Raw genomic sequence first — 15,138 nt, 5'->3', positions numbered from 1 at the left:
AAGAATCAGCTTTTGCGGTAGCCAGTGATCTTAGTTACCAATCATAAGGCTCCTAATCTCTACCAAATATGTCTGAAATTGGATTGTACTCACTTCAGAGATTGACTATCACTAAGAAGGCATTTGGGAAACAACTTACTTATTTTCTCTTCTATAACCAGACTTGTTTCTGTTAACACTTAGATTGATAAAGCCTCTATTTTTTGATCCAAATAAAATCAGCCTCCTAAAAATTCTCTTTTTTACTTCACCCACTTAGATGGGAGCAATAATAGTGCTGGGTCAGTTTGGGGAGAATTCTGCATCCTCAAGTGCTTGCCGAGCAGACTTGTTTTTAACAAGAATCTTGTTTGGGGGCTCTCAGAAGCATCTCTCAGTGGTATTTCCATTCAGTAATTTTCTGTCCACTGACCTCCAATCTTGCTCCTTTAGTGTAATTTCTCTTCCCTTCTGAAAATTCTTCATTGTTGTTCTGCTTTTGAATGGCTTCTTGACCATCTTTAACAAGAGTCTCAATAACTCTTTTTCTCTAGCCAGATCAAGGTAGAAATGAATTTACATATATACAAGGAGTATATACATATCCTTTTCTATAAAGATTGGAAGTGTAAAATTTTACTCTACTTAAGAAAATAATTTATCCTAAACTCAATGTATGTGGCCTTAGCCAAGGTCATATTCAAGGTATTCTGGATGCCATGTTTCATTGCTTAACAGGGTCAATGAATGTTTATGGTCATAGAACAAAAGAAAGTCATGAATGAACGTATTTACAAAATTCATCAGTGGGTCCAGCAGGTGGATAACTACAGCAAGGTAGAGAAATGTCTCCTCTGGGTTTCAGATGTCACCTCATTCTTATCTCTAGGGTAAATGGAGGTTAGAGTTCTGCGAAGCCTGGGGATATGCTCCCGGTACTTCACATCTCAGTTACCTGAACATTGGTTCAGGAACAAATTGAAAGTGAATAGCTTCTAAAGAGCCTAAGAGAACTCAAAACAATTTTGACTCTTGAACTATAACATTCATTTCTCTCAGCCATAATGATCTAGATAGCCAAGGTCATGCAGCCTGTGCAAATTTAATAAAGATGCAACCTTTTCAGAGAACCCAGTTTACAAGGATAAGAAGTCCCATCCTTGATCTCATAAAGCACTGAAATTCGTTATGTCAGGCCAACACTAAAAATACAATTGTCTTTAAAGTGCAAGAAGGTTGAATTTCCCTGCAGTATTTGTGCTTTAGAAAAATGGTGATAGGTAAAGACATTTCTTACAGACAAGAACAAAGTTTTTCATCATCCATTGTTTACTTTTCTAAAGGCAGTAGGACGTGAGAGAATGGATCCTAACCATGAGGCAGACTAAAGTCTCATGTATTCATCAACTTTCTTCAAAGCATCAGACAATTTATACCCCAAGGGTTAAGAAAAGTAATGCAAGTAAAGTTCTCATGAGTTCAAGCTGTATATAATTACAAGGACAAGCTTCACATGGCAAAAAAAAAAAAAAAATACATTTTTTTCATAAAGGCCTATGAATAACAACAGCTGAAGTAAACTCATTCTTATCTGCTACACCTGGGAGGGGCACAAAAAGTACATTCCAAGAACAATTCTGTGTTTTTGAAGAAACTGAGGTAAAAGACCCTTGTCTTCTTTTCCTGGAGTTTTCTCAGAAGCATTCAAAATTCCCTTCATATGACTCCATTTTTGGACAGTGTTTCAACAATCCACTGTGAGCTCAGCTCATGACCAAAACTTTCATAACAAAAACAAAGCCAACAAGTTTACTTTATATGTGTTTTATGTGACTCAATGGCCCTCAGAAATGTGGAGCCAAAGAAAGTCAGTATGATGGTAAATTTGACAAAGAGTGGACAGTTCCATGGAAGCCTCAGTGCAAAGAGAGTGCATGGTCTGATCAGATGGGAATGCTCAGTGCAGGGATGCTCAGCAAAACCTACTAGGACTCCTCACTCTTCGTGTTTCAGGAGATGCTCCTGTCCTCCCTTTAAATAGACACTTAGCATACTTGAAGTTTGTCTGTCTGAAGTATACTGAGTGTATACTTAAAGGGCATGTGTCTGAAGTATGGTATATAATGGTATGTAGCAAATGAAATAAAGGTTATATAACCTTCTTTGGGGAAATTTCTCAATTCTCTAGCCTGTTTCCATGAAGAATGTTGGAAGATCATAGGGACTGTCCTGAGTTTGAGGTTTTCCCAAATGCCAAAGTCCAAAATTTGAGATTATGTGCCTTCCAACCTACACCTGTGCAGAGTTCTTTGCTCAGAAAACAGCTTATGAGCATGAGCCTCTGCTTTGATGCTTTAATCAGTAGAGTCTTTCGGGGGCCATCTGTGGTAGGCTCCTGTCCTGTTCCCTGTCTTCTTCTGCTTCCGATGTCTGTTGCGTTTGTCCTTCTGAATGGGAATTGAGCATCTTCCCCAGGGTCTTGCTTGTTGTTTAGGTTCTTTAGGAGTGTAGATTTTAGTATGATTATCATATATTGTATGGCCATATCCACTTATGAATGAGTATATACCATGTGTGTATATACCATGTGTGTCTTTATACCATGTGTGTCTTTCTGCTTCTGGATTACGTCACTCGAGATAATCTTTTCTAGTTCCCACCATTTGCCTACAAATTCCATGATTTCCTTGTTTGTTTGTTTTTTGTGGAGTAATATTCCTTTGTGTAAATGTACCACAATTTCTGTAGCCAAACTTTGGGCAGAATGCAGGGAATCTTATGAAAGATGGGGAAAACAGGAAGACCTGGAGGAGACAAGAATTCCAAAAGGAGACCAAGAGTGGAAAAAAAAAAAACTGAATCCTGGGGGACCTGAAGGGAATGATAAACCAACCAAGAACAATGCATGGAGAGGACCAAAAACCCAGGCTCAGAGGTAGTTCATAGACCTAGTCTCCAAGTGGGTACCCTAGTAAGGGGAATAGAGGCTTTCTCTGACATGAACTCAAATGCAGGCTCTCCAATCACCTCCCTCTGGGTGGTGTAGCCTTGCCCAGCCACAGAGAAAGACAATGAAACCAGTCTTGATGAGACCTGATAGGCTAGGGTCAAATAGAAATGCAGGAGGACCTCCAATGTTAGTGGACTAGGGGAGGGGCATCTGGAAGAAGAGGGAGGGAGGGTGGAATTGGGAGGAGATGAGGGAGGGGGCCACAGCTAGGATACAAATTGAATAAATTGTAGTAAATAGTAATAATTTAAAAAGAAAAAGAAAACAAACAAACACAAAAAGAAAATAGCTTATGGCTACAAACAGTCTTACATACTGCTATCACATATATAAGCCTGACTGTTGTATTCTTTATTTCCTTATTACAAAGCTAGAAATGAAGCCTCCACACTCTCTTTGCCTCATAAATGTGGAGTTGAACAATTTGCGCTACTGACAACTGGGAATAATATGCTTACTAACCAAATTTTGGTTATGAGTCTTTTTGTTTCCTGGTTTTTGCTTCATCTTTAGTCTTAGCCAGGAAATACTGCCTTCTAGAACATAGAGAGGTTGCCAGGCCTGCCATGGCAATGTTGTTGGATCCATTATTCAGTTCCACCATCCATTACTTATTCCTTACCTGGTTCTACCCAGTTTTCTGGCTTCTTTTGTTCTTTTTTGCCATATTCAATGGCAGACTTTATGTTATGCCATTCTTTCTAATACAGTGAGTCCAACAGACAGGGTCTCACCTTGCAATAATGTTCCTAAAGAAAGTCTCGTTAAATTTGAGCGTTGATTTGACAAAAGCTTTCACCTTGCTTTACGAAATAGTTTTGTATCTCTACCATGATAGGGAAATTAAGTTTTTTGGTGTGTTTTACATGAAGTTTAACTACTTGGTACCCTAACTGAAGATGCTAGGAGTATATACAGCATATATGGTGGCAGAAATGATGGTAAAGAATAATCTTGCTCCTCCCTTTGACTATCAGAATATTGAAATAAAGAAATTAGAATTTATTTGGGAATATTAGGTTGGGAAAGGGGCAGGCAGAGGCTCTTGTGATAGGCAGAGGAGGAACTTGTCTCCAGGAAAACACTGAAAACCAGTCAGAAGGCTCCAGAGGAAAGACTAGAGCTAAAGACACTGGCGGTTGGGGAAGCACATCTGAACTCTTTACTTATATTCATTTTTTTTTAAATTTCTCTTTAGAATTAAACCTTAATGGAGATAGTATTGCACAAGATTAGGAAGTGAGGCAGTAGGTAGCCCAGGGTCATTGGATCTCTTTGTTCCTTCCTAATGTAGCCAACATTAAATAACTCTCTCTTTCCCTGTTCTTCTCTATCACTGTGGTTCTCTTAATGGCCTTGGAGGATGGTGGGCAGAGCTTACTCTCTTAGGGCTTCCAGGGATCAGGCTCTAACTTGAAATCAAATCTCTCCTAACACAACCTGTTGATCTACAGCTTTCTCTGTTTAATAATCTTCTCTTACATAAAATGTTCAATTTTGTTGATTTGTTCCAGCTGTGTAATAATGGTGTCCAAAAGAGAGCCTGTCTCTGTTTCATTCCATTCAAATCAGAAAAAGCTAAGACCTGTCTCAAGTTCTTATATGATCAATTCTCATAGTAAGCCACAAAGTTTGCCACAAATGAGTGTTGCTGTTTCCTGTGATTGTTAGATAACAAGTCAAAATTCTCCAGGAAGGTTTAAATAGTTTAAGTTATACCTTGAGGGTGGAAAACCATTTTTTTTTTACTTCATATAATGTTACTGATAAGTTGTCCTTACCTGATGCACTTTAAAATTTTTCTGTTTTAACTCCTGCTGACATCATTGATTTTCTGTGGTGAAGATGGAATACTACACAGGTATCCTGAATCTTTTTTAAAGAATCAGGCACTTTGCTTTTCACAACGGGTTTGCTGTCAGAATGCAGGTGTTGTGAAAACCACCGCTAATTCAAAGCCAAATTGGGAAAGGAAAAGACTCACATCAACATCGTTGTCACTGGACAGGTAGGTTTAGGCAAGTTCAACACAACCAACCAGCCACATGAACTACAAATGTGGTAGAATTGAAAAAGGAACCATCAAAAAGTTTGAAAAGGAGGCTGCTGAGATGGGAAATGGTTCCTTCAAGTCCTGGGTCTTGGACAAACTAAAAGCTGAGCATGAATGTGGTATCACTACTGACGTCTTCCTGTGGCAATTTGAGAACAGCAAATGCTATGTTACTGTCATTGATGTCCCAGGACACAGAGACATCTCAGACTGACTTGCTGTCCTGACTGCTGCTGCTGCGGTTGGTGAATTTGAAGCTGGTATCTCCAAGAATGGGCATACCCGTGGGCATACTCCTCTGGCTTACACCCTGGGTGTGAAACAGCTGGTTGTCAGTGTCAACAAAATGGATGAGTAAATTGTTAAGGAAGTCAGCACCTACAATAAGAACATTGGCTACAACTCTGATACTGTAGCATTTATGCCAATTTCTTTTTTGACTGGTGCAAAAATGCTGGGGCCTTGGTTCAAGGTATGGACAGTCACCCGCAAAGATGGCAGTGCCAGGGGCACCACACTGCTGGAAGCTTTGGATTGTATCCCGCCACCAACTCGTCCAACTGTGGACTGACTCTCCAGGATGTCTATTAAATTGATGGTATTGGTAATATCTTTGTGGGCCAAATGGAAACTGGTATTCTTGAACCTGTTATGGTAGTTACCTTTGTTCCAATCAGTTTTACAACAGAAGCCAAGTTTGTTGCAAGGCATGATGGAGCGCTGGGTGAAGCTCTTCATGGGGACAAACAATGTAGGCTCCTATGTAAAGTGTGTCTGTCAAAGACCTTAGATGAGGCAGTGTTGTTGGTGAGAGCAAAATGACCCACCAATGGGAGCAGCTGGCTTCTCAGCTCAGGTGATTATCCTGAACCATCCTGGCTGAATTAGCATTATCTATGCCCCTCTACCAGACTGTCACAGAGCTCACATAGCATGCAAGTTTGCTGAGCTTAAGGATGTCTAAGATGAAGACATCTGTAATCACTGTCCAGCACAGGGAATGGCCCTGTCCTCTTTCTTACTGTGCTATTACATGGTGGAGGGGACAGTCCAGTTATTGAGGCCTTTTTGTTTTTATAAGGATTCTAATTACCTCCTAAAGGCACCAGCCTTTAATATTATGCTACTTGGATATTAGAACATATGAATGTGTGGAAGTCACTAACAGGAAGAGAGCTGGACAGACTTGAAGACAAGCTCCACTGGTTTTTAAGAGCAAACATGTTGTTGCCTGTAGGAGTACTAAAATATTTACTTAAAAATTTCTCAAAAGTTTATTTTTATCTTTTAATTAAAATATTGAAAGAATTATGGAACAGGTTCAGGTCAGATAGTGTTCCAGTACTGAGAGGGAGAAGTGGACACATGCTTACACCCTTAACAAGAACATATCTGCAAACAATACGTGTGGGTGAAGGAGAAATCAGTTTTCTCCAATGGAGTCTCTCTGGGTATATGAACCACAATTCAGGGTAGGTCCCATGCCCAGGACTAGATAGTGGTAGTTTTGAAGACTTCCTGTCTCAGTTTTCCCCCACTCTCTCTGTCTGTCTTTCTGTGTGTCTTTTGTTTATATATTTTGATTTCAAATTTTGTGGTTTGGTTTTTTTGGGGGGGTTTACTTTTCTTTGGTTATTAGAAAGAGAAGAGAGTAAGAAAGAACATAAAAACGAGTGATTTGGCTGAAGTTGGAGGTGGGGAAAATGAACAAAATACATTGTATGAAAATTTTTTTATTCTACTATAAAAGGGAAAAACCATGACAGAATTTACTTCTCACACTATATGTCTGTTATCTAGGCAAATTCTTTATTTTTACCCCTTTAGTTGGTTTCTGCTGTCCTTCTCCTTGGGTCAGTCTGTTCATGGTTTTCATGGGCTTTTCTTGGGAACATCAGCCCCCCCACCCTTACCCCCAGGTCTTATCACTTCTGTCGCAGCTCATAGGCTGTTGGCTCATTCATGTTGGTGACAGTCTCAACTGTGTGAACACTTCAGGGGCATTTTATAGCGGTGAAAGGAGACGTAGACTCACATCACTGTTTCTTAGCTAGTTTGTTTAGGTTTCATGGAGTTATTAACCCAGGGTCAGAAAGAGATTTGCAGGAATATTGCCTTTTTAAAACTTGTCTGTGGCTCCGTTTGGTTTTGCTGGTAATCCCTAACCTGGAAGGCTTACACGATTCTACTACCTCCATAAATGACTAGAATAAAGCACTACCACTGATTCCTGAATGGGTATGGAGGCACCCACATAAGGCCATGTGAACACTAGTGCGTCTCTTAGTCTCATCTCCACAGTCCACTTGCAGCTCCCTGCTCTCAGGGCATACAGTGATTTTTCCAGGTAAGGTGCTCCAAAGTCGGTGTTCTAGTATTTTATAAATACCCGACAAATCTTCCTCTGCAGTTATCTTGCTGTGTGACTCAGGAACAAGGCCAGTTCCCTACTGATCTAGAATCCATGGTCCTTTCTGACCCAAACTTTTACTTTCCTTATTGCATGCAAAATTTTGGAAGTCTTAAGTGTGAAAGTCTGTTGGTGACTCCTGCTTTCTAAACTGCCATCTGAGCATGATAGCTCAGGCCTGTATTTCCAATACATGGGAGGATTAGGCAACAATATTTTCCATGGGTGTGAGACAAGCCTAAACTCCATAATGAGTACCAGACCACCCACAGTTCCACAGGGAGATTCTATCTAAAAACAACAATAAAACTCCACAACAAACTAAGTTCCAGGACCTTCCCTGCTGGCACAAAGAGAAAACAGAAGGCAAGAAAAATATCTGTATCAAAATAAAACATAACCCATCTCAAACAAAACACTTTGGTTATTCTGTATTGAGCAGCATGCTGGTGACAAAGCTAACACTATAGCTCCGAAAAGCTTACTCTAGCTGCTGAGGTAGCTCTCACAAATAAGTTTTTACCAGGCAACCTTTCTAGAGATTTTCCTCAGCTCCTGAACCCCGTATGACTAGAGTCTATAGTCTTTCTTCGCAGCCATCATTTGTGGCCAAATCCTTTGTTCCAACTGAGGACATCTTTGAAGGTGAACCTAGCTTTAAAATGTTCCACTGAGGCTGGGAGAGCCCTTTCTGTGATGAAATAATGATCCAACGTCTGCCTCTCCATCATTCTCTTTCCTCCAAATTTCACAGGAATATTGATCCTATAGCCATTCTTCATTATCTTCTCAGAGCTACTGCCTTTGTTTTTGTTAAAGATCCTGACCTTCCTTGAGTTGATTCCTTGCCATACTGGTCCATTTGTTCTCTTCAATTTCCAGGCAGGGAACATCACTACACACCATACTTGATAAAAATAAACAGAGGTATTAGAATATTTGTTACTCACAGGTCATATGCAAACCCAAGATGACTCTGGTGGGGGATCTATTGGTAAGAGGATGCTCAAACATTTGGACAGTAAGAAACATGTTGGGCAGGGAGGAGGCAGTAAGAGAAAGAAGAACAAGGATATATAAAAGCCGTGTCCTGGGAATGTATTTAGGTAATAAAGTTGGTACTGGTGGGATTCTGTTTTTGTTTTTGCCTTAACTGAAGAAACAAAAAGTTTTGACTGGTCAGTTCTTGTCAGGAAGTATCAGTGGACAGGACAGGTTATCTTACAAGCAAGGTTGATGACCTACTTATGGGGTAAGTACAGCAAAAGAGAGTAGGAAAAGATCTCTGCATTAGAGGTTGATTTCTTTACACAATTGATCTCTTTCCATTCATGTGCTTCCCATAACCCTTGGGAATATTTTGTTAACAGTAGTGACCTTAATATTGACTGAATTTATAATTCTAATTATCCTGTTAAACCAAAATTATTATTTTTTTATATTTATGTTAAGAAATCTTACTTATTCTCTGGTCTCTCTCCTTTACATACTTATACTGCTAGCATCTCTTGGGTTCTGTCCATGAAAACTTAGAAGTGGCAAATATATTTTTTTCATTGTGAATTTGCCATTGTAAGACTGTACCAGCAGTCTATGGGTCTGCCCACCAACACATAGCATGTGGAGAAAAGAGAAGGTTTTATGAGGATGGGCTTAGCCATTGAAACTGGTGATACAGATATAAGCAGGATGATGATATGTGTGGATATGTGCCGTTTTCCTTGGAATAGATTTGAAAAACAAAACAAAAAAAAAAACATAATAAAATCCATGTGGAAAAATTAGATTAAAAGAAAAAAAAAGATGACAAAGTCAGACTCTCAAAGGCACAGGTTGCTGTTAAAAAGCTGTGTGGCATGTCTGGTATATTACTAGAAGAACCAAGGCAATACAAGAGCCCTCTTAAGAGCAGCAAAGTAACCTACATAAAAACATGATCCTTCTTTAAAGCATTTCTGACCAAGAGATGTCAGCCAGATTTAGTCTGGGAATTACGACACCACCTGAGTTCAGGAGGGAGATCATAGAACTTTCCCAGCCACTTAGTGGCAGAGTAAAAAGTCTAACTCTTAAATCTGCTTTATATAAAATCTATATTCCAACTCTTGTTTTAAATTCATTTCATTTTTGTGTTTGCTTTAGCAGCTTATTTATTTTGAGTCAGTGTCTTGTGTAGCCCAACCTGGCCTCAAACTCAATATGCAGCTGAGGTACAATGACCTTACCTTGAGGATCCCCCTGCTACCAATTCCCAAGTTCTTGCATTATAAGCACACACCCCAATTTTAAAAACAATCTGTTTCTCTTCTCCCTTTGCTGTTCTCTACCACACTGCTAGGCCACTTGCCTGGTACAAAGCATGTGATTACAGATGATTACAAAGTTCCCCATTTGCTATAAAGTGTTGTCAATTCAAAGGCTGCAGCTCCGTTACTTTCTCACACATACCTTCCTCCATCAGGCAGGAAAAGTTAACAGCCTCACACTGAAACACCCTGCCCTTCCTGGGAGTATCACCCTTTGTCAGCATCTTATTGCCTGGACAATGTTTACTCCTCCTGTTCTTTTTGGAGATATTTCCTTCCCACACCTTCAGTATACACTCTAAGATTTTGAACGTTGGCATACTGCTTCATGAAATCAAAATTTCCCACTTAAGATAGCTAGCAAGTTTGTTCAAAACATAAAATTTCCCCTCCAATGCTTTAAATTTCTCTATTATGGGGAAAAAATTGAATGAGACATCTGATCTGGTTATTTTTACGTATAAGCAGATCTGGGACTCCACAACATTATCTTAGTGTAGTAAACTAACTCACAAAATGTAAACAATGCAAAATCAAGACAGACAGAGAGAGATTTAAGTTCTTTAAGAAATAAAAAATTTGAAAGTTTTTCTTCCTAAAATAGTCCCAAAGAATAATGACAAAATCTAGGAATGAATTCTGTTTAATTGATTTTCAAGGTCCTTTAACTGCAGAAATATGTAGGAATAGGGCTTCCTCATACCACTTCATTTGAAATGGAACTCTCACAGGCATGGGGCAGCCTGATAAGCTTCCTATCAGCCTTAATCTTTATTGGTTTCTTAATTCAACACCTGCCATTTCATACAGAGTGAGCAAAATAATTTATAGTCACTGTTATTTTCTGTGCTTAGAGCCTTACCCTGATAGTCTCCTAGATTAATTTTAAAATAATTTGATCAAATTCCAAAAAAAATTACTATTGATGCATTCAAATTAATTGCTACACAAAAAGCAAGGTACATCTTGCAATCAGGCATTTTAAGGAGGAGAAAGGGGCGGTAGAACTCTGAGACATCTCCATTAGGAATGGAAAAAGTAGAAAGTACAAATGAGTAATGTTCTAAATTTAGAAAAGGATGATTTTTTAAAGGATGATTTGTTTTTGAGTAAATTAGTATTATAATTCACAGCACTGCCTTTAACTGCAAAGTTTCACAAGATACCTATGGGATCTGTATAGCTTGTTTGGGGCGATGACTTCAATTATGCTCCTTAAACCTTTGGTTCCATATGGTATTTGTGGTGGTGTGTGCAGTAGATAGATGTCTGGGGTGATGTGGAGACTAGGGGAGACATTCTGCAAAACACTGTATATGATTCAGTTTTCTTATCAGAACACCTTTTTTTTTTTTCTTTTCACAAGCATTCTTGGATTTGCCGAGACACTGAGATGACATAGACTATGCAGTGCAACAGAAACAGAGGTGAGCTACTTGAAGACGCTGGATTTGAGTATCATGAGAGAAATACCTTACAATTTGTGGGGAGCAACACTTCTCTCTTTTCTATTAGTTCAATCTATTATTCTGCCACAAGTCACAGTTGCTTGTTACAGGTTTAGTGAGTCCCAGTGAATTCTGAAAGACGAGGCGAAAAACCTGACTTGAGTGGTGTCCTTGTAAGGGCAGTGGTGTTAATGTTAGTTTTGACCCCCTTCTCCAGGAAAGCACTTAAGAAGATGCAGCCATTAAATGATTCAATTAGTCTAACCTTTCTTACCTGCCCTTCTTAGGAAAGAGAGTCCTCTGCCACAGCAGGAGCTCAGGACCATCCCCTTTGTCTGCAATGCACAGAGCATGCAGTTGTTTGTACAACCTGAAAGCTTTTATAGGGCATCTTAAAGGTACGAGAAAGAAATGAGGACTGCTCATGATCAGAGGCCAATGTGTTATGAAATGACTCAAGACTCTTGTACTAGGTAAGCCACACCATTACTGTTAGAATAAAAGGGTCAGGGAAACAGAAACAAAAACCTAGAATCTGGTATCGGGGATTTGAGAGCTTTCATGGTAAGAAGTGTTTTACTGAACATGTGTGGATTTCCAGCTCTTCTCAGGGCACAATGATTTCTAGGTCTTTTAAAAACCGCTCCGGCCCGCCCTCTCCTTTGAATCTACTGCTAAGTTTAAAAGCTTCTGAAGATCCTCCATGTTTATTAAAGAGTTTTTCTCATTTGAAGAATCAATACTAAATGCAAGCCTAGACAGACGGTATTTCATACTTGGTATTTGGAACAATGGGGACCTCATTATTTACTGGCATTTTTTTTTTTTTAAGCAACAGACAACTATAAGGCAGAAGAGTCTTAAAAAATTCCAATTACAAAAAAAAAAAAAAAAATTCCCATTACAAAGCTTATGGTGTAGCAACACTCTAGAGAGATATTTCCAGAAGTTCCCAGTGCAGGGAAGAGCAACAGTAGCGATTTACTTATTTTCGGCTTAATATTTGGTGCATTTTTTTGGGAAAATCACTAGCTCATAGTCAATGGGATAAGCTCATAAAATGTTTCTATTTTTATATCTTCAATTCAAAAAATATTTATCTATTTTTTTCCATAATCTGTCATTCTGCAAGGCACTGTGAACACATGGTCTCATTAAATTACTCCATTCATAATGTTTTCTCTGAAGACACATTGCATAGATTTCCAGCTAAATAGTTTGAATAAAGACTAAAAGGACAGAATAGCAAAGCACTGAACTAGGAAATGTCTTAGTATAGTTTCTATTTTAAATTCTGATTTATCTATCAGATGAAAATCTTTATAGACATAAATATTATATATTTAATATATTTATAATTCATATTATAGATAATAATTTAGATATTGTATAGTATACATTATATTATATATTTTTATATATTATATGTATAATATTATATATATTATAATATTATATATAAAATTTAGGAGAACCAGATAGTTTTAGGTGCTTTTTTACAAAACTCAAATCTTCACCAGAAGATGTTTTATCAGTTCTACCACCCAGGACATCCAAGGGCTTTAGAATATGAGCACCAGAAAGTGGAAATGAAGACTGAAGGCACGTTTTTCATCATATACCTAGCAAGATGACCTTATTTTCTATGCAATATAAATAATTTCTCTCAACTTCATATTTTGTCATTGATTGTAATTATTCCTTGAGAGTTTTATATGTGTGTATAGTGCATTGTTTGCAGCCACCCATGCCTTTGTTTCTTTTCACACCTGTCATCTCCCCTCCTTCCTGTCATTCCCTTTCCCATTTGTGTGCCTATTTGCTTTGTGGCTCACTGATTTCAGCCAGGACTGTCTGTGTAGCCATGGGTTTGCTACTGGCCACTAGATCCTGGTGTTCTTCTGCGTTGATACAAAACCAAAGATGAGGACTGTCCTCCAGGATCCATCAGTAATTAATAATTCTACATGGCAGGTTAGACTCGCACATGCCCCTCTGTGGTCCCTGATTAACTATTGGCAGTATCAGTGTTGCTCAGGCCCAGTGCAGGTAACTGCAGCTTTTGGGAGTTCATGATTGTACTGTCTATGTTGCACTCTGAAGGGAGCCTTTTTTTTCCAGCTCTTCTTCTTACCTTTAGCCATTATACTCTTTATACTTCTTCTGCAATATCCCCTGAGTGTTAGAGAAGGTGGTTTAAAAATTCTGTTTAGGGCTGAACAGAATTTCAACTTTTTTTCTTTTTTGAAGCACCTTGATAAGGCATGATTTGCTGTATGCACTGCCTTTCATGGAAGAGAGACATTTCTCGGATTAAGTTGTGTTTGTTTGTAGGTACAAGTGTAAATATTTACCATACCGTTTGGTGTCATGCCATTGTAGCAGTGAGTTTTCCCCTAGGGCACATGACCTGTCTAGCCACAGTAAATATCATAATTAAGAAGGTAGAAACCAGTTTATTTTAATTGTAGTTTGGGAACTTAACATCCTAAATGTTCAGAGGAGTAAAAATTACTAACCTGATCATCACTGTAGCTGCTACACATTTAAATTCTTCGTGTTCTTTTTATAGTGCCTTACCTGGCTCACTTCATTTGGTCCTCACAACAGTTCTACATAGAAATACTATGGGACCTTCAGTTGATAATATGTAAATGCATCTGAACCTGAGAACTGGAAAAACTTTTTTTAGGAACAAGAAATTTAACTGCCTTCTCTGTGTGTGTGTGTGTGTGTGTATACATATGTACATGTATGCACACAGATAATTTATAATGTATATATAATATAAAAATCAACAAAAGGTTCTTAAAATGATTATTTTAACTTTTGTGTGGGTCTCTGTGTGTTGCAATACCCTTTCAATATAGTCTGATGCATATTTAGGCACCAGAGATAATCCCTCCTAGGCCTCTCTTGACTATAAGAACTTTGCCCCACCTCTTAGCAAAATGTATAGTTATAACTCAATTACACTTGAGAGTGATTTTGACAGTGTGATTTTTGTGAGGGTTAAATGTTACTTTTATTTGAAAAGAAGTATAATATAAATGTGTTCTTAATGCCATAGAAAGTAGAAAAGTGAAATGTTATCTATAATTTATATCTCTACCTTGTATTTTCCTGAAGTTTCATTTCATTATGAAGAATCTATAATGTTTCATTTTGATATTGCATCTAAACTTCTAGTTACTTACCAAGCCTTTTTATTTTTCTTTAAGTAGTTTCTGTGTCAGGTTTCGCCTCTCCAGCCACCAAGTTTCTCTTTTACCCAAGCCCCAGTTTCTCTCTCTTAGATGCCAGTGTTTCCCACGATTCACACTTTGCTTCATCTCTACCCTGTACTTACGATGTCCATCTTTGAAAATGTTAATCTACTCATTTTACCATTATGAAAAGCTTTCCAAACTTTTCTTTTGATCCTAAGACAAATACCGATATTCTCACTCCCTCAGTTTTGGATTTCCAAGAAGCCATGGGTTGAAAGTCTATGACACCAAGCTGAGCTCTCTCTGCATGCTGTATTGCAGAACCTATCTGGTTCTCCCTTTCCCTCATAAGCTCTACACATTTTATGCCTTGCAGGGGTAGAACAATCTCTTCACAGTGCCCTTGTCTTCTGTGTATGTTTTTTTCTTTACCTTTTTCTTTTCATCCTGTGTGTGTGTGTGTGTGTGTGTGTGTGTGTGTGTGTGCGCGCGCGCATTATGTGTGTGGTGTACATGTACATGTCTCTGGGTACATGCACTTGTGGGTGTTTGAAAACTGAGGCCAGAGGACGCAGTTGGGTATCCTGCTCTGTTACTCTCCATCTTAACCCTCTGAGATATCTTCCTGACTTTTCACTTGCATGCTGGGATTCAAACTCACGTCCTCATGTGTGCTCAGCAGAGTCCTACCCACCAAGCCACCTCCCCAGAACAACATTTTTT

General features: G+C 38.6%; 1 pseudogene; it reads left to right on the top strand.

The window, feature by feature from the left end:
* The first annotated feature begins 4,834 nt into the window (after positions 1-4,834).
* LOC129666180 (elongation factor 1-alpha 1-like) lies at positions 4,835-6,006 on the top strand (annotated as a pseudogene).
* The last annotated feature ends 9,132 nt before the right edge of the window (positions 6,007-15,138 follow it).

The sequence above is a fragment of the Psammomys obesus genome, unplaced genomic scaffold (assembly GCF_907164565.1).
Source record: "Psammomys obesus unplaced genomic scaffold, mPsaObe1.curated_primary_1811, whole genome shotgun sequence".
Lineage (NCBI taxonomy): Eukaryota > Metazoa > Chordata > Mammalia > Rodentia > Muridae > Psammomys > Psammomys obesus.
This window is presented reverse-complemented; position numbering and strand designations above follow the sequence as displayed.